Source organism: Dendrobates tinctorius, unplaced genomic scaffold (assembly GCF_039654945.1).
Source record: "Dendrobates tinctorius isolate UK_male_01 unplaced genomic scaffold, ASM3965494v1 ptg000081l, whole genome shotgun sequence".
Classification (NCBI taxonomy): Eukaryota; Metazoa; Chordata; class Amphibia; order Anura; family Dendrobatidae; genus Dendrobates; species Dendrobates tinctorius.
In genome coordinates, this window is record NW_027361749.1 from 14,548,338 (window position 1) to 14,570,436 (window position 22,099).

A 22,099-nucleotide genomic window follows, 5' to 3' on the forward strand; every position below is an offset into this window, starting at 1 on the left:
AACTTTCTAGATTAGAGATGCCTATGATCTCAGCTGTTTAACTGGTAGGCTCACCAGGTACAGTGGATCCTTTTAGTCCCAGGTCCTGGTGGGCACACAGACCCTGGATATTGATGCAGTGATTTGGAAGGCATGAGGGCAATGAGAACTTGGCACACTCAGGAATCTCAGGAGCAGAAGGACAAATGAATTGGAACCCAGCAAGGATGGAAGCAGGTTAAGCACAATATACATAGAAGGTGGAGGACGCCAAACATATTGGTCTAGGGGCTCAATACCAAGACACAGTTGTGTGTCAATGGGCCTTAAATAGGTTTATGGGAATGATGCAATCGATCCACATTAGGCAACCTGCAAAACCAGAGCATAACAGAAGGTAGTGGACTCAGTAGATGGGAACGAAGCCCGGGATAGCAGAAACAAGTGTGGAACATTAACTTCACTGGATGTGGACACTGCTCTCAATAGTGACCTCAGCATCCAAGGTGGTAGACAAAGGGCTACCTTCATCATCCCATAGGTGCCTTGCAATCTACCTTGCAAAGTATCTAGGAGTTACAATGGCCTAATAAAGGTCCCCATGCCTGCCATTGGTATCTGCTTATAAGGCAATTAAACAGAGCATGTGAGTGTCATCCACCAAAAAAATACAAATAAATCACTTTATTCATAAAATATTTTTGTAATATTTCAAAAAACAGATTTTGTAGTCCCACATGAAGGTAACATCATTAAGTGCATAACTCAAAATAAAAAGGCAGATATGCAGTTTTTTTTAATCTTCACTGTATTTTAAAAACCAGGATCACTCATACTGATGTGCATCTAGCATGGCCTCCCTATTTTTTAATAACCAGCTAAGCAAACCAGACAGCTCTGAGCTGTGATCTTCCCAAATTATTAATATCAGCCCCCAGCTGTCTTCTTTGCCTTTACTGTTTATTAAAAGGGGGAACCTTAAAAAATGTATAATTATATACCTTACCGCGCTATACTGAGCAGATGTATAAAACAGAAAAAAGGTCTGTAGTGGACAAAAAAAGGGGGGGATTATAAACCAATACTTACTTTTAAATGAAGGGATTGTGGAATATTCTTTATAATATAAGGCGTTTATCTGGCGGATACCTCGCCCGTGGTGTTGTATTCGTGATTTCTTATAGTGGTCAGTGATGCTGATAAAAGAATATATTAATAGAATTAGAATATCAGTAATGTTAATATCCTATACTAAAACTTAATATGTTAACTGTACTCACTATAGTTTTCTGAATATTGCTATTTCCTTACAGGTTGGTACCGTGGTGCTTACCGTGGTGCTTACTGATAGCCCACTTTCACAGTGCTGAACAAATAAAATTAAATATAATTAATGCTAGTAACTGTGATAATGTGTCACAGCTGTAAAGTTGCCTCTGCACTTACTTATATTTGTATGAAAGAAGTAAGCAGGAACAATATCCTCTCATATAAGCGTTGTAATGGAGCTTTTGGCTGTAAAAACTCTTTCACTGATAGAGTGCTTGTGATAATTCCTGCTAGCTGAATAAAGCAGGAGCAAGGTTTGCTGGTTATGTCAGGCACTAGACAGAAAAAAAACACTTAATATAGTGATGTTGGAGTGATCAGTCAGTCCAAATAGGACTTTTTTATCTGGACTTACTTGTACCGCTTGCTGAGTGCCGCAATCAGCCCAGGTGGTGGCTGTTGGTGAAATGATTGCTCTACGCCGAGAGGATAAGGCTGCACCGCACGTAGCGGGGGAGCGGGTGAACGCCAGCACCTCGTGTGCTCCGGCCGGAAGCAGCAGCGAGGACGCGGCACGATAGGGGGCGGAGCTCTGTGACATCACAAGCTAGGTAAACAAGGACGGGTGCGCAGAGGGTTGGTTTGCAGTGGCAATTGAGGTAATGGGATTGTACGGTTGATGTCACCTGTGTAATGTCCGCTGACATCAAGCCTATGGGTTATTAATGGAGAGGCTTCTATCAGATACCCCCTTTACTAAATCAGTAAGTAGTAACAGAAGAAAATCTTTATTTGAAAAAATTTCCCTCTTTCCCCCACTTACTAAAATAATGAAAAAAATAATTATAATCCACAGGGTCCGCAGTAATCCATAACATGGAGGTCCCATAACGATTCCAGTATTCTTGATACAGTGTATGGAGCCCCATTCAGAGAACGCAGCTCTATAGATTGGAGCAGCAACTACTGCCAGGACTCATGCTGAGTTCTGTGAGACATGTCTGCTTTGAATTGAGGTGACATCAGTAAGGTCACTTTAGTTCATAGTATGAAAATGAGGATGAGTAACCTCATGGAGATCAACATCTAACACTGCGGAGACACCATCACATGTTTCTCAACGCAGTGATTGTAGAGCAATGCCCCCATCCCTTATGGGAAATATGCCAAAACATGTAAATCAATCAGCCGTGGAGACACCATCACATGTTTCTCAATGCAAGCAATGACTAGCCAGGTCTTTCACCGGGAAGGAACAACCACGGGAAGGGCAGTCTCCAATGAAGGAAACCACCTATGCCAAAACATGGTATCCATCCACAGACAGCTGTTTCGGGGTATTGCCCCTCATCAGTGTGGAGTAGGAAACTGGCTAGTAGGAGCAATGCCTAGTAAAAGACTATGAAAATGAGGATGAGTGACCTGATGGAGATCAACATCCAACACTGCGGAGACACCATCACATGTTTCTCAACGCAGTGATTCTAGAGCAATGCCCCCATCCCTTATGGGAAATATGCAAAAACATGTAAATCAATCAGCAATGAAGGAAACCACCTATGCCAAAACATGGTATCCATCCACAGACAGCTGTTTCGGGGTATTGCCCCTCATCAGTGTGGAGTAGGAAACTGGCTAGTTGGAGCAATGCCTAGTAAAATGTTATGAAAATGAGGATGAGTGACCTCATGGAGATCAAAAGTCATGTAAAGTCACCTCAGTTCATAGTGGTCGGTTCTCACGATACGCAGCTCCAATACGGGACTGATGAGTAGTGATGGGCGAACTCAAATAGTAACGTTTGGGGTCCTTACCAAACACCTAGTGTCCATGCATGGACCCTGAACACAAACTTCTCCAGGAAGTCTGTGTTACTGTTAAGGTTCGGCAGCACGAACAATAGATATTTAAATGCTGTCATCTATGTGACAGCGAGTGAGACACCGGTGGCTCTGATCGGCAGTAAGTTTGTTACCGCCAGTCAAAGCTCTGCGGTTCTCATACAGTTGACAGCTTGTAAAATGGTTACCGCCGGTCACAGGCGTCAGTTGATGAGAATATTACTCTCATCAACCTACACATGCTTTCACTGATAGCAAAGATAGCAAGCGAGGCTGATGAGAGAATTCATCAGCCAGCGCCTGTGCAAAATATAAATAAATAATAAAATGGCATGGGTTTCCCTCTATTTTTGATAACCAGCGCAGGTAAAGCTGACAGCTGCATGCTGCAACACCCAGCTATCAGCTTTATTTTGGCTGATTATCAAAGATAGAGTTGCCCTTATGCCATATTTTTAATTATTTAACTAAATCATTTTAAAAAATGACGTGGCACCAATTCCATTTTTGACAATCAGCCAAGATAAAGCAGACAACTGGGGGCTGGTATTCTAAGGCTGGTTTCACATCTTATGCGGTGATGCTGTCTGGTGTTCACTGCATTCTCAGGCCCCCTCCTGTCCTCTGTCCATGCTGAGTTTAGTTCCTCAGGCTCTCTCTTGTCCTCTGCCTGCTTCATCTCCGTCCAGCCTCTCCTGTACTCTGCCCTCCCAGACTTCCTAGTGCTTTCCCTCCTCTGTCCTGCCTCCTGGTCACCCGCTATCCGTCTCTGTTATCAGTCTTCCTACGCCTTGTACATCATTGTGCCTCTTTGCCTTCACAGCCTCCAGTTCTGTACACCCCCGGCTCTCCGGGCCAGTATCCCGCTTGGACTCTGCGTTGCTGCTCCTCAGTTCATTGTTCTCTTCTGTGCCTTCTTACCCGCTATTGCCTCAATCGTCCCTTTGGTTCCGGCTGTTGTGGCTCTATCCCCTGGAGGCCTGTCCCTAACACTCCCTGTATAGGGGGTGGTCCTCACCTGGGCACTCGCCCCCGAGGGCTCTGGAGCAGTGACCCAGAGGGTCCACTTTCAGGTACATCTCTATTTCTCCTCAACACCGTAACAGCATAACCAGGCCATAGACCCCGCTGGAGCCACGTATGCTCAGAAAGAGTTAGTTTTCCTTCGGGAGAATCAGACGCGCATGATGTCCTTCATGAAAACTATGGACTCGCGTCTTTCTGCCCTCCAGTCCTCTGACCCTGGAAATGCCGCCCAGTTGGTCGGCTTGCAACAGGAATTGGCGCAGCAGCGAGACACCCAGTCTCATATTCTCAGCTATATGGCTTCGGTGGATGGTCGGTTGCTCGCTTTGCACTCGGCCACGTCTGCTCCTCCAGCCGCGGGTTCCCATCCTCCTCCGCGGTTGGCCAAGCCACCCCGATATAGCGGAGACGCCAAATTATGCCGGAGTTTTTTAAATCAGTGCCGTCTCCATTTTGAATTGCTGCCCCAGCAGTACCCCACAGACCGAGCCAAAGTGGCCTTCATCATTTCTCATCTAGAGGGGGACGCTTTGGCTTGGGTCAATCCGCTCTGGGAACGGGATGACCCAGTAGTGACTCAGCTTTCTGTTTTTCTGGATACGTTTTGTTGAGTTTTTGAAGAACCGGGTCGTTTAGCTTCCACAACCGAGGCTTTGTTTAACTTATGTCAGGGTTCTTTAACAGTGGGCCAGTATGCTATCCAGTTTAGGACTCTCTCCTCAGACTTGGGTTGGAATAATGAGGCCTTGGTGGGCGCTTTCTGGTGAGGTCTCTCAGGTTGTATAAAGGATGAGCTCACTGGCCGTGACACCCTAGCAGCTCTCGAGGATTTGATCTCTTTAGTTACTCAAATTGACCTCCGTTTTCAAGAGCGTGCCAGAGAGAGAAGGGTCTCTCGCCCATTTTCTTCTGTCTGCAGGCCACCCAGTCCTCGACCTAGGAGTCTCCCTTCACCACCGACACCCGAACCTATGCAGGTGGATCGCCTGAAGCTCTCTGACCAGCGTCGTAGGGAGAGGAGCCTTCACGGTCAGTGCTTCCACTGCGGTAGCGGTTCCTATCTCATCCAAACTTGTCCGGAACGTCTGGAAAACTTCTCCGCCTAGGCCAGGTAAGAGAGGCCTCCCTAGGTGTACATGATACCTCTCTCCCTCTCACTTTGTCTGTCCTCTTGCATGTTGGTGGGAAGCGGGCTTCTCTGGAAGCCTATGTGGACTCAGGTGCCGCCGGGAATTTTATTAGGCTAGAGGAGGTTAATAAGCTTTCTGTTCCCGTGAGGGCCTTGCAAAAACTGCAAGTTCTCGCCTCCGTAGACGGTCGACCCCTGCTAGAGACTTTTACTTTGGTTACTCATGAAGTGGAGTTACAGGTAGGGGCGCTGCACAAGGAGAGGATTACGTTTTACGCTTTAGCAGGTATTTCTCACCCTATCCTGCTTAGCCTTCCTTGGCTGTGGCTCCACGAGCCCACCTTTGATTGGCATAGTGGCAACGTCTTGCACTGGGGGGGAGTCTTGTCAGGCTCGGTGTCTGCTGTCAGTGCATCCCATAGGTGTCCCTCGACCTTCCCTTGTTCCCCTTGGATTGCCGCCGGTCTACCATGTTTTTTTGGGTGTTTTTGACAAAAAAGAGGCTGAGACTCTTCCTCCGCCCCGTCCCTACGACTGCCCCATCGAGCTCGTTCCTGGTACCATTCCGCCTCGTGGTAGGATTTATCCTCTCTCTCCGGCAGAGACCCAAGCCATGTCAGAATACATCCAGGACAACTTGGCCAAAGGCTTCATTCGGAAATCTTCGTCCCCTGCAGGAGCAGGCTTCTTTTTCGTAAAAAAGAAAGATGGGTCCATGCGCCCGTGCATCGACTATCGTGGCTTGAATCGTATCACAGTGAAGAATAAATATCCACTACCACTCATCTCTGAACTTTTTGACCGTTTGAAGAGGGCGCGTGTGTTCACCAAGCTTGAACTATGAGGGGCCTATAATCTGGTTCGCATACGCTCCGGGGACGAGTGGAAGACGGCGTTTAACACGCGAGATGGACACTACAAGTATTTGGTTATGCCCCTTGGGCTATGCAACGCACCTGCAGTATTCCAAGAACTCGTTAATGACGTCTTTCGAGATCTCCTCTACTCTTGTGTCGTGGTCTACCTAGACGACATCTTGGTCTTCTCTCCTGATTTGGCCACACATCGCCGAGATGTCCGCCAAGTCCTTCTACGTCTCAGAGAAAACCACCTTTCTGCCAAGCTGGAGGAATGCCTCTTTGAGCAAACTTCATTGCCTTTTCTTGGTTTCATCGTTTCTAACTCAGGATTAGAGATGGATCCTGAGAAAGTCTCGGCAGTTCTCAATTGGCCACGTCCCCTCGGAGTCAAGGCAATTCAGCGGTTTTTGGGTTTTGCCAATTATTATAGACAATTTATCCCTCATTTCTCTTCTTTGTCTAAACCCATCTCGGCTCTTGTCTGTAAAGGGGCTGATCCCAATCATTGGCCCTCTGAAGCAGAGGCTGCCTTCAACACCCTGAAGCAAGAATTCGCTAAGTCTCCTGTACTTCATCGCCCAGATGCCAGCAGGCCATACATCCTCGAGGTTGAAGCATCCTCGGTGGGAGCTGGAGCAGTTCTCCTGCAAAAATCCTCCTCGGGCCGCACACTTACCTGCGGATTATTTTCTAAGGCTTTCTCCGCTCCCGAACGTAATTATGCCGTGGGAGATAGAGAACTTTTGGCCATAAAGATGGCTCTTGAGGAATGGCGCCATCTTCTCGAGGGTGCTCTCCATCCATTCATCATTTTCACGGATCACAAGAATTTGGCCTATCTTCAGTCTGCCCAGAGGCTCAACCCTCGACAGGCCAGATGGTCACTGTTTTTCGAAAGATTTGACTTCGAACTCCATTTCCGACCCGGGGAAAAGAACATCAAGGCGGATGCTCTTTCACGGTCCTTCCTGTCTGTTGACAAGGAGGAGGGTCCTATCCATCTCATTGACCCTACCAAGATCCTTACCGTGGCTCCAGTAAGCCTGGTCTCCCCACCATCTGGTAAAACCTTTTTTCGGAGTGGAGATAGATTAAAAGTTCTACGCTGGAGTCACTCTTCACGATTCTCTGGACATGCCGGAGTTAACAAGACTCTCTCGCTGGTCTCCCGCCATTACTGGTGGCCTTCGCTTCGCAAGGATGTCCAAGACTTCATCGTCTCCTGCCCTTCTTGCGCCCGGAACAAGGCTCCCCGGCATGCTCCTGCGGGACTCCTGCACCCGTTACCTGTACCTGCAAAACCATGGACTCATATTGCCATGGATTTTGTCACTGACTTGCCTCCTTCGTCCAGATGTACTGTGATTTTGGTGGTCGTGTATCGATTTTCCAAAATGGCCCACTTCATCGCTCTGCCTGGTCTACCTACCGCTCCTGAGTTGGCAAAGATCTTTTTGCTTCACATTTTTCGCCTCCATGGTTTCCCTCAACATATTGTCTCGGATCGAGGAGTCCAGTTTACCTCCCGTTTTTGGTGAGCTCTCTGCAGATTACTGAAGATAACGTTGGATTTCTCCTCAGCCTATCACCCTCAGTCGAACGGTCAAGTCGAGCGAGTCAACCAAGCGTTAACATCTTACCTTCGGCATTTTTCTAATGCTCAACAAGACGACTGGGTCTCTCTCCTTCCTTGGGTGGAATTCGCCTACAACAATCATCCAAGTGAAGCCTCCTCCAAATCTCCCTTTTTTGTGGTTTTTGGTCAACACCCCGGCATTCCTCTTCCCGTGTCCCCCACCTCGGGTGTGCCGGCAGCAGATTCCTTGTCTGTGGACTTCTCTCAGATTTGGAGAGAGACCAAAATGGCTCTTGAGAATGCCAGCCTCAGAATGAAGTGCTATGCCGACAAGAGACGGCTAGACGTTCCCCCGTATCGCCCTGGGGATAAGGCTTGGTTAGCTTCCCGACATATCAAGTTGAAAATCCACTCTTACAAGTTAGGGCCATGTTACATTGGTCCCTTTGAGATCTTAAGCCGGATCAACAACGTGGCCTACAAGTTGAGATTACCCGCCTCACTAAAGATTCCCAACACTTTCCATGTATCTCTCCTTAAACCAGCCATGTTTAACCACTTTCATTCGGCACCTTCTCAAACCTCCCAACCATATAGCTCGGGTAACACCTTTGAGGTACGGGATATTTTGGCTATGAAGACTGTTAAAGGAAAGACTCTGTTTTTGATTGATTGGAAGGGCTTTAGTCCCGAGGAGAGATCATGGGAACCCCAAGAGAATATTGATGCTCCCCGCATCATGAGACGGTTTCTCTCCAACGTTAGGAGGAGGGAGCGTAAAGAGGGGGGTACTGTCACGGCTCCTGCTCTTGCTCACTTCTCTGCGTGCTCTGCCTGGCGTGCTCTTGCTTCTCGGCGCGTCCCCGCGCCCGGCCTCCGGCTCCCTCGGCGTCGGGTACGAGCACACAGCGCGCGGCCTCCTGGGTAATGTGACGCGATAAGCCCCGCTCCCAACATGGCGGCACCCACCACTACATATGCTCGGCGCCTGCTCAGGTAAGACGCCTGGTTATCTTATGCGGTGACGCTGTCTGGTGTTCACTGCATTCTCAGGCTCCCTCCTGTCCTCTGTCCGTGCTGAGTTTAGTTCCTCAGGCTCTCTCTTGTCCTCTGCCTGCTTCATCTCTGTCCAGCCTCTCCTGTACTCTGCCCTCCCAGCCTTCCTAGTGCTTTCCCTCCTCTGTCCTGCCTCCTGCTCACCCCCTATCCGTCTCTGTTATCAGCCTTCCTACGCCTTGTACATCATTGTGCCTCTTTGCCTTCACAGCCTCCAGTTCTGTACACCCCCGGCTCTCCGGGCCAGTATCAGTGCCTTCTTACCCGCTATTGCCTCAGTCGTCCCTTTGGTTCCGGCTGTTGCGGCTCTATCCCCTGGAGGCCTGTCCCTAACACTCCCTGTAGAGGGGGTGGTCCTCACCTGGGCACACGCCCCGGGGGGCTCTGGAGCCGTGTCCCAGAGGGTCCACTTTCAGGTACATCTCTATTTCTCCTCAACACCGTAACAGTAGGGTTGTAGTTGTAAGGTTGATATCAGCTTTGTAATGTCAGCTGACATCAAGTCCACAGGTTAGTAATGGAAAGGTGTCTATAAGACGCCCCCATTACTAACCCCATAATCATATTTTAATAAAAACACAGCAAGATTAAAGTCCTTTATTTGAAATAAAAGCTCCACTCCTTTTTTAGCCATTTATTACTGTAAAGTAAAAAATAATAACCCACCATATTCCTCACCTGTCCAAAGAGAAGATAATCCATACCTGCCCACGAATATGTCCATCTCTGCTACATCTGGGTGGTTTGTTGAGCTGTGTCATGATGTGACCGCTCAACAAGCCAGCCAGAGCACACTGAGAAAGGAGCATGAGAATGCTCCTGCAGTGTGTAGTGGTGATGTCAGAAAAGTTACCGGAGTTCATCACTTTACTGATGTCATCGCTCGCTGAGCGAGAATTTTTCCGCAATGATAGCGTTGCCGTAAGTGAGGTGACCGGGGTTCATCAGTGACATCAGTGATACACACTGCAGGAGCATAATCACGCTCCTGTCTCAGTGTGTTCTGGCTGGCATGAAGAGCAGTCGCATCACTGATGTTACTGCTCTCCCAATAATCTGGATCATTGTGGGACATTACCATTAATGGATTATTGTCAGACAAATGAGCAATATGGTATCTTATTTTTTGTCTTTTACCGTGAGACATGGGCATTGATGGATTATCAGCAGAAAGGTGAGTATAACTTTGCTTTTTAAATTTTTGTAAATAAATAAGTAAAATAGTTGGGGAGTTTTTTTTTCAAATAAAGGACTTTATTATGGCTTTGTCTTTATAACAATATGACTATGGGGATAGTAATGGGGGCATCTTATAGATGCCTCTCTATTTCAAAACTATAGGCTGGCTGTCAGCTACCATTACAAAGCTAACATCAACCCCACAAACATTACCCCACTTGCCACTGCACAAAGGCAAATGGAAAAAGCCAGGCAAAGTGCCAGAATTGGTGCATCTAATAGATGTGCCTTTTCTAGGCTATTCTTAGGACGGGGAGGGCCAGTATCAATGGCCCATTCTCAGTCTGAGAATACCAATCCCCAGCTATGTGCTTCAGCTTGGCTGGATGTCAAAAATGGGGGTCCCTATGCTGATTTTTAAAATTATTTATTTAAATAATTTAAAAACACAATTTGGAGACCTCTCTATTTTTGATAACCAGCCAATATAAAGCTGACATCTGGGGGCTGCAGCTCACAGCTGTCAGCTTTAACTGCACTGGATATCAAATACAGAGGGAAATCCATGCCATTTTTTACATTTATTTATTGCACATGCACCAGCTGATGAATACTTTCATCTGCCTTGCCTGCTCTCACTGCTGTCAGCGAGAGCAGGTTTAAGATGATGAGAGTAGTACTCTCATCAGCTGACAAATGTGACTGGTGGTAACCTTTATACCCAGCAGTGGCAGCTGCTCCTGTTTTTGGAGCTGTGTTCTCTGAACGGAGCTCCATAGACTGGATGAAGAAGACTGGGATCGATGTGGGACCTCCATATTAAGGATTGCGGCAGACCCTGTGGATTAATATTTTTTATTATTATTTTTATAATAAATGGGATAAATGAGGGAGTGTAGTGGAGTCTTTATTCAAATGAAGTATTTTTTTCTTGTGTGTCTGTGTTGTTTGAACTATTCACTTAGTGATGGGGATGTGAACAATATATTTTTTATAATAATAATATTTATATTATAATAATATTTGACATAGGATTATAAAAATACTCACCTTTTGTGCAGCAGGGAAAGTAAACCTGGCTCAGCAGGTCATCCAGCATTCCTAATGCCTAAAGGTGAAATCTAGCACCTAGCTCAGTAGGTGGTCAAAAGTTTGTAAGTGACAAATCTCACACCTTGAGCCAGCTAAGCTCAGGACCAAGGCTTGCTTGCAATATTGAGTCAAGCTGCCAAAGAAACCTTCCTGAATATTCTAGAAACATAATTCCATAAAAAGTTATGGAGATACTATATGTCCAAGCTGTACATTGTGTATATTTCCGAGATCCCCAGAACGTGGTGAATGCCTTCCAGGGTCTCAGTCTGTTCTAGCACCCCAGGGTGGGGATATACATCAAATGGCTAGTAGGAGCCGGGGCCCCGATGGATCTGAAGGCATCAAAACCACCTCCCTAGGACTTTCCATTAAGGAATTAGGACCCATCATAGGTTTTGGTGTTTTAAGCTGCTAGATGGAAGGGGAGAGGATTTAGGTTCAGCCCAGGTGACAGGAGAGGAGTGACCAAAAGGGGTTAAATGGTTGTGTAAAGCATGGACTATGGCTTTTTTCTGAGGAGGTCAGGTGGACATATCGTGTGGGGAGAAGTCAAGGAGCAGAGGGGACCATAAAGCCTCCCATGTGGCATCCCCTCCCCCACAAGTCAGGCCTTTTATCTGACTGGTAACTGACTCTTATATTCTGTATAATTTGTACGACCATTATTTGTATTTGAATATCTTAATATTGCATATATATAACCATTGTGCATATAGTGTTTTGTCTAGTGTGCCCTTAAGGCAATGAAATTTATAATTTAATCTTGGGCTGCTCATTTGTCTCGATCCATGAATCCAGGTGTTTGTGTTCTCGGCTTAACTTTCCATGCTGCCGCGACTGGATTCTGACCTGATATATCCCGTTAACAGACTGAACTTATTTCTAGTGAGGAACTGGTGGCAGTCATACTGGGCTGACCAGGTGCTGTTTCACTGTGGCTAGCAAAAGGGGCCTCTCAGCCTGTGAGGGTTGTGAGCGAGTGTGGCACCATGTCAGCCACTGCATGGATCACATGCTCTCACTTCCAGTGCCTTCCTGGGTCCATGTGGACAGGGGGTGTCTGTGTTAAAACTGTTCCAAGCTTACCGTACATGTTCCCAAGGCATGCGGAATGTCAGGTTGGTGCAAGTGAGGAGAGAGTACCATGTGATCCCTTGAATGTAACAGTGATGTCAGGTAGGGTGGCAAGGTGTGGTTCTTCACATGTGCTGTGATCCCACAGCTGCCATCCTGTGTGAGTGTGGGAACCATACTCCCAGACACTATCAACAGTAGCTTTTTCCCGCTGAGGTCTTAAGATCAGCTCAGCACTAGACAGTCTGATTGCAAACACTGTATGGTGTGTGGGTGCATCAGGTTGCAGCTCTGTGCCAAGGTGATCTTACCTGGTCCCAGGGGGTGTAGATCGTCATGTTGGTTAAAGGGATTAAAGTGTACCATGTGATCCCTCGGAGGTCATAGCAACATCAGGTGGGGTGGCAAGGTGTGGCTTCTTCACAGAGGGTGTCTGAGAGACACTGTCCCATTACTAACCTCTGGGATTGATGTCAGTGGAAATCACACAGCTGACATCAACCCCAAATACTACCAGGCAAAGTGCCAGAATTGGTGCATCGAATTGATGCTCCTTTTTTGGAGCGGCTACGGGCTGCTATTTAAAGACTGTGCAGGGCAAAATATCCATGGACCTTCCCAGTCTGTTAATATCAGCTCTCAGCTGTCTGCTTTACCTTGGCTGGCTATAAAAAATGGGGGGACCACATGTCTTTTTTTTTACTATTTGTTTTTTCTGCCATGGTGCGCCGGCCAATCACAGCAATGCCAAGTGTTTATGCCAAGTATTGATGGTGCTAGAAGTGCCCACTCCGAAAAAGTTTGTTGATTGGCTGCACTACAGCCTTTTAAAATGCTTTGTAAGTCTGCTGAACCCAACAGTAAACAGGATGAACAATAAGACGTCCATGCTCGGGTTCACTAATCCTTAATGTTGAACATTGTGAGAATTTCATATACAAAGTATGTTAGAAAATGTTATAACTTATAAAATAACTTACTACTCACACCATACGTCAGTGGAGGTATAGAAGGTCACTTTTGCTTGCCCAGACGGATATCCAACATTATTATCCTTCTATGGTGTTGAGCTTCATACTGATTTCTTACAAAAGATTGAACTGCTTTTTTGCATTATTATAATGTGACTGTGTCCTGATTTGATTGCTCCTCACTGTCTCTTTTCCTCTTTTTGGAGGTCCATATTCATGTTTTTTTTCCCTTCATTGTTGTTTCTATTTATGGTTTTACTGTTTATGAATAAAAAACTATTATTTTTTTATATTAAGCTAGAATCTCTTATTCCACCAGCAGTTATTACTAATTGTGGGGATTTTTGTTATGATATCTGCCATTAAGTGACTAGCACTTGTATATTGTGTTTTGGGTTTTTTATGAATTAGGCTTTCCACCTGCTAATTACTCTGTGTACAACCTACATGTCTGCATGCCCCCAGCCTTTGATCTGTATAATACATAGCTCCACATACGACACGATTTGTCATTGGCACAACACTATTTGAATAATTATAGCTCATACTCCAATAAATTGAAAGAGTTCCTACTAATGTCAACTAATTATCTTTTACATCATAATTTTTAATGTTCAATACTTAATTCTTTTAACAGATGGAGGGAGCCCCAATGGGTTCACACGTCTCACCATAATTAGCAATTCTTTTTGTTGGATGGTGGGAGGAACATTATATTTTTTCTGTCAGCAATAATTTCTGTAACCATTTGATCTGGTATGGCTGATATGTAGATGACATACTCATTTTGTGGATTCGTCTCATATCGGCCAGCTCAGACTTTATTTGCTGCCTGAACAATAAAGAAATTAATCTTTTTCACCAACAGTTGCACTTCTTCAAAGATTGAATATCTTGACTTTTATTTACAAGGAGATCATATTCAAAACAAAGTTAGACAGAGTCTTCTTTTATGTAGTGTACATGCATGTTGGTGACAGGTTAAAAAGCAAACATCTACATGTTTCTGGTGATCATGATCATTATTAAAGGTGCTTACAGCACCAGAAATACATAGATGTTCTTATTTTAACCTGTTACCAGTTTGTATGAGCACTGAATAAAAGACTCACTGTGCTGGACAACCTCCTCTTTTCTTCTGATTTGTGGTGGATACACTGTCCGTGCTCTGGATCATAGCACACATATGCAACAGTGAGCTGGATTGCTTCTCTCATTATGGTAACGAAGTTCACACTTTTCTTTTCAGAAATAAAATTTCAGGGAACACACACTAAACTGCATGTCAACAGTTTCCACCTGACACTCACAATAAAATCTATCCCTTATGGGTAAATAGAGCCTAACATGTATGATCCAACTCATATGACTATATGAAAGAAGCGCACACAATTAAACAGGAACTAACAGCTAGAGGATATGATAAAATATTAATTTATGTTGCACAATAAATGCAGTAATGGAAATCTCCTATTACACATATGTCGACAATTTATACTACCAAACCATGAATGCTTACGATTGTTCGGATTCTGTGTTTTTAAATAACTTGTTCATGTCAGAATTGAGCACACTATTACTAAGGGCCTGTACAGACACAGACGAAGGTGAGAAATCATCCAAGTTTCATCCAGGAAACTGGTACAATATTTCTCTATTTCTCAAACAATACGACAGCACACGTCCAGTTTATAAGCTCGGTTCATGTCCGATAAATACGCTCATATGCATGAGCCCTTAGGGCGCTTTGCTCTCAGAAATATGACAGTAAACACACTGTGAAAAAATTACATATTATTATGTAATTTTTAACATGATTTTCTAATAAAGAAGCATTTTAAAGGACTATGGAAGTGCTGTTTTTCCTTCAATCTTTTCTATACACACACACGGTCTCATTCACACATACACAGAGGTGGACATACAGCCGATGTAGCTGCACCATGGCCAGGAGGTGGAAGGAGGCCCTTGCAGGTCGGTAATAACGAGGTCAATCTGGCCTGTTGCTCAGTGCCTGAGGCTTGGGGGGGGCCAATGGCCAGATTACCGTCATCATGTGCGGCGGGCAGGGAGTGATCCTGAAGCTCAGCTGCCTACAAGAGAAAATGGCAGCGTAGCTGCAAGAATTCATCCCAGCTTCCCGCCTGGTGCTTTCTCTCTGACACAGGCATGTGGCTTAATGACATCAGCATGCCACATGTGCCTGTGTCATTTAGAAGGTTGTCGTCAAGGAAGAAAAAAGTGATGCAGCAGGGAAAAGACGAAAAGGTGAGTGTGTTTTTTTCCCAGTACACAGGGCAGAGGAAAATATGAGAGAAGTGGGGGGAGAGGACAATATGAGGTATATGGGGGGAAAGGACAATATGAGAAATGCGTGGCTGTGGACAATATGAGAGATGTGGGGGATGTAAGAGAATGGTCACTATTAATGTATTGAACAGCCATGTTGGCTCTAGCAGCCATCTTGTGCAAAGTTATAAACTAACTGACTTTGCTTCTAAAAAGCAAATAAGATGTACTTCTGAAAGTATTAGACAGATTGGAGACTCAAGATGAGATCATGGCCTTTCGCACGTATAGCTGGCATACAAACAGGTTGATTGGATCAGCTGCAGGGCAATAAGAATAGAAAAAGGGTAAACATATGGTAATAAATAAGTGTATTCAGTCATCAATGACAGTAACTAAGAGGAACATGGAGATTTACAAGTTCTAATGGAGATTGGAGAAAAGAGGCTCAAAGTCATTACACTTAATTATTATATGCCTTGTCCTTTGAATATATGTATTTTTCTGCAGCCTGATGTTATCATGTATACGCCTTTTTGCCACAATGTGCTTTCTTTGTCTAAATCATGTATAAAAAGCCCCTGTTACTGTTGTTTGGGTCCACAACATCGCCAATCTGCTGCCAAGCCATAACCTCTCCATTCTTCTGCTATCCTGCAAGATGTCCCAGCGTCACATTGTTTGTCTAGGACTTCTGTTCATGCCTGCATGCTTTTTCTCACTGGCTTTTGATGAACTGTTCTGTTGCAGTTCGAATAAACTTCAGTCTCAGCTTGATAAGAGGATTGTCTACATATTTTCCCGGCTCTTCCAGCTCTCAGAAAGGACTTTTCTTACAGGGGAGAGGACAATATGAGGGATGTGGGGGAACAGACAATATGAGGGATGAGGGGAAAAGGACAATATGAGGGATGTGGGGCAGAGGACAATATGAGGGATATGAGAAGAGGACAATATGAGGGATGTGCGGCAGAGGACAATATCATTGATGTGTGTGAGAGGGTAATATGAGGGATGTGTGACAGGGAGGACAATATGAGCGATGTCGGAGAGAGGACAATATGAGGGATGTGAGGGATGTGGGGGAGATGACAATATTAGGGATGTGGAGGAGAGGACAATATAAGAGATGTGGGGGAGAAGACAATATGAGGGATATAAGGGAGAGGACAGTATGAGGAATGTGGGAGAGAGGACAATATATATGAGGGATGTGGGGGAGAGTACAATATGATGAATGTGAGGGAGAGGACAATGTGAGGGATGTGGCAGGGAGAGGACAATATGAGGAATGCGGGACAGAGGACAATAAGAGAGATATGGGGGAGAGGGTAATTTGAGAGATGTGTGGCAGAGGACAATATGAGAGATTTGGGGAGAGGACAATATGAGGGATGTAGGGCAGATGACAATATCATCAATGTGTGGGCGAAGGTAATATGAGGGATGTGTGCTGAGGAGGACAATATGAGGAATGTTGGGGAGAGGACAATATGAAGGATGTGAGGGATGTGGGTGAGAGGACAATATGAGAGGTGTGGGGAGAAGACAATATGAGGAATGTGGGGGAGAGGACTGTATGAGGAATATGTCTGTGTGCTGCCAGATTTTTTTTTATCGGATGGAACACGGACTCGTAGGAGGTTTATAGGTCCATTGACACATCTATGAAAATCATGGATCTGAGAATGAGATACATGAGGGTCAGAGAATGTGCTCTTCTGATCCGATTTTAAGGAATGGTCTGTAAAAGCAGGTAGCACATGACACTGTAGAGGAATACAGGAATGTAGCCTTATTTTGCATATCACAGTCACTTAGTATATAATGTACTTGCTTGCTTATTATATATAGCGCCATCCATAGTTACATTATTTCCACTTTTAGTATGCATAACACCATCCCTTATTACGCACCATCCTCTCTAGTTATGTATGGTGCTGTCCCGTATTATATAGCTTCCCCTGCTGTTATGTACAGTACCATCCCTTACATAGCGTATTCTCTTTATTGATAATCACATTGCCCTCCCTTTATTACATAGTACTCTCTTGTTAGATATAAAATGACTGCTGATGGAGCAGCCAATGACCAAAGGACCAGTCCATAGCCACCTCTTTCCGAAAAGAAGCTTTCCCATGCTCCATCAGCTGTCATTTTAGTTTATATTTAATAAGAGAGGACGGTATATAGTAAAGACAGATCGCTATAAATAATCCGATATGTAAGAGACAAAGCTGTACATAGCAACAGAGGGCACTGTGTAATAAGGGACGGCATTATACATAATAAAGGAGACTCTGTAAGATATATGTATATACTGTGTATATATATAGCCACTAGTGTTAGCATTCCGATACCGCAAGTATCGGGTATCGGCCGATACTTGCTGTATCGGAATTCCGATACCGACTTCCGATATTTTTTCAATATCGGAATTCGGCATCGGAATCGGAAGTTCAAAGTTGATTGACAGACTGACGTCATCATGATGCGCGGTGTGTGCGCATCATGATGCGCCGTCATTTCGGGCCTTCCGGGGGTCTCTGCCGGCCTGCCGGGGGGCTGTGCCGGCCTGCCGGGGGGCTGTGTGGACTGCCCGGGGTCTGTACCGGCCTGCCGGGGGGCTGTGCCGGCCTGCCGGTGGTCTGTGCACCCTGTGGGGGTCTGTACCGGCCTGCCGGGGGGCTGTGCCGGCCTGCCGGTGGTCTGTGCACCCTGTGGGGGTCTGTACCGGCCTGCCGGGGGGCTGTGCCGGCCTGCCGGTGGTCTGTGCACCCTGTGGGGGTCTGTACCGGCCTGCCGGGGGGCTGTGCCGGCCTGCCGGGGGGCTGTGCTGATGTCCGGGGGTCTGTGCAAGCATCGTCCGATGGGACTACAAGTCCCATCGGGCGATGCCTGCTACCATGACAGTGATTGACACATTAGCCAATGATGGGACAGTAGTAGTCCCATCATCCGGCTAATGTGTTAAATGTTAAAAAAAAAAAAAAAAAAAAAATACTACATACATACTACATGCATGCTACATACATACTACATGCTACATACATACTACATATATACTACATACATACTACATACATGCTACATACATACTACATGCATGCTACATACATACTACATGCTACATACATACTACATGCATGCTACATACATACTACATGCTACATACATACTACATATATACTACATACATACTACATACATGCTACATACATACTGCATGCTACATACATACTACATACATACTACATGCATGCTACATACATACTACATATATACTACATGCATGCTACATACATACTACATGCTACATACATACTACATATATACTACATACATACTACATACATGCTACATACATACTGCATGCTACATACATACTACATACATACTACATACATACTACATACATACTACATGCATGCTACATACATACTACATGCATGCTACATGCATGCTACATACATACTACATGCTACATACATACCACATACATACTACATACATACTACATACTACATATATACTACATGCATGCTACATACATACTACATGTTACATACATACCACATACATACTACATACATACTACATGCTACATACATACTACATATATACTACATGCATGCTACATACATACTATATGCTACATACATACCACATACATACTACATACATGCTACATATATACTACATGCATGCTACATACATACTACATATATACTACATGCATGCTACATACATACTACATGCTACATGCATGCTACATACATACTACATACATACTACATACATACCACATATATACTACATACATACAATACATTCATACAATACATACATAGACATACAGTACATATAACATAGAGTAACATACTTACCAATACTTGTCACATTGTTCCCCGAAGCCATTGTCTTTTCCGGAATAAATATTAACATAACAAACCACAAAAATACTCACCCACGATCCGAAGCAGTCCACGAGTGTGTCCCACGACGATCTTGGGTAGAGAACTGCAGCATCAGATGATGCTGCCGTTCTCTACGGGCTGTAGGAATCCAATGACGGAAGGTAGGTATCCTTCCGCACTGTATTCCTCCGCCACTTAAAAAAAAAAAAAGTCCCTAGTCTCACTTTATGCCATTGCTGCGTGGGAATTTCCCACACAGCAATGGCATAAAGTGAGACTAGGGACTTTTTTTTTTTTAAGTGGCGGAGGAATACAGTGCGGAAGGATACCTACTTTCCGTCATTGGATTCCTGCAGCCCGTAGAGAACGGCAGCAACAGCTGATGCTGCAGTTCTCTACCCAAGATCGTCGTGGGACACACTCGTGGACTGCTTCGGATCGTGGGTGAGTATTTTTGTGGTTTGTTATGTTAATATTTATTCCGGAAAAGACAATGGCTTCGGGGAACAATGTGACAAGTATTGGTAAGTATGTTACTCTATGTTATATGTACTGTATGTCTATGTATGTATTGTATGAATGTATTGTATGTATGTAGTATATATGTGGTATGTATGTAGCATGTAGTATGTATGTAGTATGTATGTAGCATGCATGTAGCATGCAGTATGTATGTAGCATGCATGTAGTATATATGTAGTATGTATGTGGTATGTATGTAGCATGTAGTATGTATGTAGCATGCATGTAGTATATATGTGTTATGTATGTAGCATGTAGCATGCATGTAGCATGCATGTAGTATGTATGTAGTATATATGTGGTATGTATGTAGCATGCAGTATGTATGTAGCATGCATGTAGTATATATGTAGTATGTATGTTGCATGTAGTATTTATGTAGTATGAATGTAGCATGTATGTAGTATGTAGTATGAATGTAGCATGTATGTAGTATGCATGTTGTATGTATGTAGCATGTAATTTTTTTTTTTTTTTTTTTACATTTAACACATTAGCCGGATGATGGGACTACTACTGTCCCATCATTGGCTAATGTGTCAATCACTGTCATGGTAGCAGGCATCGCCCGATGGGACTTGTAGTCCCATCGGACGATGCCTGCACAGACCCCCGGAGCCTGCACAGACCACCGGCAGGCCGGCACAGACCACCGGCAGGCCGGCACAGCCCCCCGGCAGGCCGGCACAGCCCCCCGGAGCCTGCACAGCCCCCCGGCAGGCCGGCACAGCCCCCCGGCAGGCCGGCACAGCCCCCCGGAGCCTGCACAGACCACCGGCAGGCCGGCACAGACCACCGGAGCCTGCACAGACCCCCTGGCAGGCCGGCACAGCCCCCCGAAAGGCCCGTACAGACCCCAGAGAGGCTGTACAAGGGCAGGAAAGGGTTTTTCTTATTCCGATACCGGAAGTCCCATAGACTTGAATGGGACTTCCGGTATCGGAATCGGCGATACCGATACTTTTTTTAAAGATCGGCCGATACCATCCGATACGATACTTTGAAGTATCGGACGGTATCGCTCAACTCTAATAGCCACACATATACTGTATATATTCTGTAGCTTTATCGCCTTAAAAGGAGGTGGGTCCAGACCCATTTCTGACAGGTGTTCCAAGCTGTCAACTGTCAGTGTCTGCCCCTGGCACAGGGACTTATGAGGTAAGGGGGCCCATTTCCACCTTCAAAGCATGTGAAACTGCATTATGATTAGCTATTGGACTCCAAAGGGCCATATATTGTTCTTGCACAGAGGCAGGGGTCCTTTTCTTTCTTTGTCTGCCAGTGTGCATACACATATATAAATATCAAGTGAAGGGGAACTTTTGAAAGCATATATGCCATTTTTAAGTGGGTGGAAAGTTGGTGGAAATTGCTTTGGGGTACGCTTGTTTAGCTGGGTGTTCCTGTCTTCATATCGTTTTTTGTTTTATTCCATTTTTGGTCATAATATGTACAGTTGTGCTCAAAAGTTTATATACCCCAGCAGAATTTTTGCTTTCTTTATCTTTTTTCAATGCCATTTATTGTCAAACTACTGTGCCTTCTCTTTTTAAATCATGATTGTCACGAAAAGGGGGTATGACCTTTGGCTAGCACATGGCTATCACATGTGCAGGGGGGCTTATCTTAGTTATCCCACCACTCTCACAATGTGATGAAAAACAGCAAGATAGTCTTGACCTATCAATTTACAGCAGGGGGGGCTTATTTTAGTTATCCAACCGCTGCCAACAATGTGTTACAAACTGCCGGGATTTATGTATATACCACTTTTCAGTTCCACTTTGGAACTTGCAGCTCTCCGGCGCCCCCCCTTACCCTCAGGTCAGTCAGGGTACTGCACATAGGATAATTAGTCGCCGGACGGGCCACTTGTTGTGCACTGGCTATTAGGCATGCTGCAGCGAGAGAATTATAAAGGCTTTGGCCGCAGCCAGACAATCAGCTTATAAAATCCCTTCTGTCACTGCCAGCTTGCCCACCTAGCCCAGAAAACACTTTGCTGCCACCAGCTTCCGATTTCTTAATGAATAAGAATTAATTAAAGAGGTACGAAGCCAACCCAAATTAGTAGCATAATTAACTTTAGGTACGTGAAGATTCAGTATAGAACATGGAAATGAACTAGTAATTTTACATTTTACTCCCAAGAAGGTAGGCAGTGTTTACAGAAGGTATAAAAAGATTTTACAAGATGAGACAATTAAAAGTATGTACAAAGGGATTACAAACAAAACAGGGTTTAAGAAGGAAAACACTCACATGATACTTAGATCAATCCAGGCTAACCAGGCTGGGGGGAGGGGTCAACAT

General features: G+C 44.9%; 1 long non-coding RNA gene across 1 annotated transcript in view; it reads right to left on the minus strand.

The window, feature by feature from the left end:
- LOC141096892 (uncharacterized) overlaps positions 1-22,099 on the minus strand; it is a 50,165-nt gene that overhangs the window by 25,227 nt on the left and 2,839 nt on the right. Inside the window, exon 2 of the long non-coding RNA XR_012233806.1 lies at positions 1,069-1,175. This is a non-coding gene — a long non-coding RNA (uncharacterized lncRNA). The remainder of the gene's footprint in view (positions 1-1,068; positions 1,176-22,099) is intronic.